Genomic DNA, 3,465 nt, shown 5'->3' on the forward strand with positions numbered 1-3,465 from the left:
GAGAGTACATGAATCACCAAAAGTCTAGATAGGCTTGTCTATGTTATTGGTATTATTAGAAAGCGCAGGTTAAACAGCATGTCTGTGTCCATCCTTCCTGTGTACTTGTGACTCTTAGTAGCATGGAACGGAAGTGTAACCATTCAAATGCAATGAGTTTAATATGGTAACTTTAGTAAGATGTAAAATATTTGTCTGCATTGGAAGTAAGGAACTGAATAGTCTAAGATAACTGAGCTCCATGGTTGTGGATGTTATTTCAGCATATTATAAACGAGTCACTGATAAAAAGGCCATCCTTGACTATTAACTGAAAACGCACCAAGGAATCTGGCCTTGCCATCCATACTTTGCTCACTGCAACAGTGCTCTTAAGGTTCCTAGGAGGGGAACACCTTACAATGAGGTCTGAAATTTGTCCATTTTTTATCTATAAAATTTCATATGGTCCAATCTAATGCCTTCAATGATCAGCTCCACCTGTTAACATAACAGTTACCATGTATTGAACATATGCAATATGTAAGATCACATGTAACAAACCTATGAGGTACATATTACCTTAATTTACTTAGCCTCAGAAAGGTTAAGTGATGGCTTGATGCTGCACAGCTACATAAGAGCTGGGCTAATATCCAGGTCTGCCTGTTTCTGTCCTTTGAAAGCACCACCTTGGCAACCTGTAACTATCATTCTGGAGAGAGTCAACAATGTGGGGGGCTTTGCTTTCTTCTACAGCCCCATAAGGAAATAACTATTATCTGTAAGAAATTAGTTGATGGTTTAAAAATATTTTGCATTAGCTTTGTTCTCATGCTTATCAATTGTAGAAACCAGCATCTGCATTTTAATAATAGTATTCTTCAGGATGTTAAGCATACACTCAGATACATTCTCTTTAGGTACAGTATGTGTTTGTTCCAGGGTACAAAAGTAATACCCCTTAAATTGGTAGATGTTCATTATATCTATCTCTTCCTCTTTGGGTTTATATAAAACATGCACTTTGTATAGAAAGACAAGAAAGAAATCCTTCTAAAGCCTGTATTTTCAACAAAGGTAAACACTGTTATTTTGTTTGTGGATGAAATCTATAAACCCACTTCCTTCATATAAATCATAAAATCACTTGCTCCATGGATGTCTTAAACTGATTTTTAATCTACCCTTTACAGAAAAGAGTCACAGAGACCAGCTTTTTTAACAACCTAATGTCCATTTTTTTTATATCTCAATTGTCAAGACACATGACTTTTAACCCAATGTATTTGGTTCTAGATCTTCTAAAGACCATTTTGAAACAAGGTAATATATAAACACATATTGGGGTTAAAGGTCATGTAAACAACATGAGACTGATGTAGGTCACATCTGAGATATTTTAGTTCTGTAACTGAGTTCTACAGAGCTACCCCAGAGCTTAGGTGCTCCTTTACAATGTCAGAAGAAGCTGCGTCATGGCTACAGTCCAGCGACATTCCTTCTCACTTCCCTAAGGTGCAATAGTCAGGGTTCAGTGAGTAACCCTGACATCTGAAGACCCAACAGGATGGGTCATACACAGATGTTGTCACTTGGTAATTGAAAAACAGTTGAAGAGTTTACCTCCATTGTCTTTTTTAATACAGAAAATATTATGAATTTAAAGATATAAATGATTTTAAACCCACAGACATTTTTCTAATAGCATTACCAAAAGGCCTCAAATAATTCCAATATGTAAATTGGTCAGTGATTTGTTTTAATTTATATGTATTAAGAGTTGTAAAGAACTTTAGCATTTAATCAAAGTACAAAATAAAAAGGGTGGCTATTAAATTCATTTCTGTGCCTTTATACAGTTTTTCTATACATAAGTGTATACACACACACACACAGATGCAAATTTGCTGAAGTGGTCTGATAGAGATTCTCTGTTTTGCATTTTTGCCCATGATATGTGTACATGTTTACTTTCAAGACAAGTTGATGATCAGTTTCCCATATCTAATTAATACTTGGCTATTTGTCATTACTTACAATCATAACTATATGCTTATTCAATTTTAGGTACCTCATTTAAATGTTGACCAATTAATATAAATCAGTGAATAATGCTTGTATATTTATTTACTTCTGGCTTGTAGCTTGTATTCTTAAGGCTTTCTTATATAAAGGATTTCATATTTCCTTAACATAGTTTCTCCTTAGCAAAGCATAAAGAGTTCAGAATTAGTAAAATGTGTCCTAAATATAGCTAATAGTCAAATGATAGTATCACACCAGATTCTCAGGCACTTGTATTATACCTGAAGTCCTAGAAATTACTGCTTTTCATGGGTTATGGTATCACAGGGGTCATGGAATCTTGGACTTGAAAGATACTTTAGAGATTATCAGATGCTACAGATGAGAAAAATAATACCCAGAAAGATCGTTATTTTTGCACATTCAGAGAAACTTCTCTAGTGATAAACTATAGAAATGATCCCTGAAAGTATAGTTTTAAGATAGAGTTATTTTTAACGCAGTCTAGTGTGTGTCCAGAGACCCACCCCTAATGGGCACCTAGAAACCAGCCCTGAGTTCTTTCCACCAAACTTTCCTGTCCCTTTTGGGACAGTGAGAAACAACTAACAAGAACATTAAAGTTAACACTTAATGACTGTAACAAATTCCTGAGAGTTCAGTGAGTAAATCAAGATTGTGTAAGTATGTATTAAAAGTTGTATAATTAGAAAAAAAAAACTGATTCTTCATAATTTGCTTGGGCTTCCTGTCAGGATGGCAGAGATTAATTTTCCATTTATTTCACAGAGTTGTATAGAATGAGCCCAAAGCAAAATATAAAAAGTAACAATATTTTCTTTTACCATCCCGTTTCTTTGTTGACACCTCTCTATACCAAAAAGTTAGTTCGTTCTACAGGTAGCCTCCTCCCTTGCCTAAGGCTAGGAACAGCCCTACTGCTATGACTCCTTTATGACTTCACCCTAGGAAGGATAGTATTAAATTATTTTATTTGCCCTTTCAGCCATTAGCTCAGATACAGCAATGTCCATCCAAAAGATTATGCTAAATTTGTATCCTGATTTTTGGTGTTTGTATATTCATTATTCAACAGGTATCTACATAACAATTTGCCTCCAGGACACTATGCTGGGCTCCACGGGGGGGGGGGGGGGGGGGGGGGGGGGGGGGGGGAATTAAGGCCTAAAACATTACACAATCTCAAGAATTAAAAATCCAGTGTCTCCTGTTTCCTATAGATCAATTCTACGTACTTGGGTGATGCAGAAAACATCTCCAGTGATTTCTCAATTCTAAAATACAATTCATGTGTAAAATGCACCATTAATTTAATAACTGCCTTTGGGAAATAAAAATACAACATTAAACATTCACATTAATAGTAAGACATACCCTAATTTCAAAAACACTAGCATGTGGGTAAAGTGCACATCACTGAATTGAGAAAAAAAATAT

The 3,465-nt window shown here is 35.2% G+C and overlaps 1 pseudogene; it reads right to left on the bottom strand.

The window, feature by feature from the left end:
- Positions 1–2,403: 2,403 nt before the first annotated feature.
- LOC113928204 lies at positions 2,404–2,486 on the bottom strand (annotated as a pseudogene).
- Between the last annotated feature and the right edge of the window lie 979 nt (positions 2,487–3,465).

The sequence above is a fragment of the Zalophus californianus genome, chromosome 7, assembly GCF_009762305.2.
Source record: "Zalophus californianus isolate mZalCal1 chromosome 7, mZalCal1.pri.v2, whole genome shotgun sequence".
Taxonomy (NCBI): Eukaryota; Metazoa; Chordata; class Mammalia; order Carnivora; family Otariidae; genus Zalophus; species Zalophus californianus.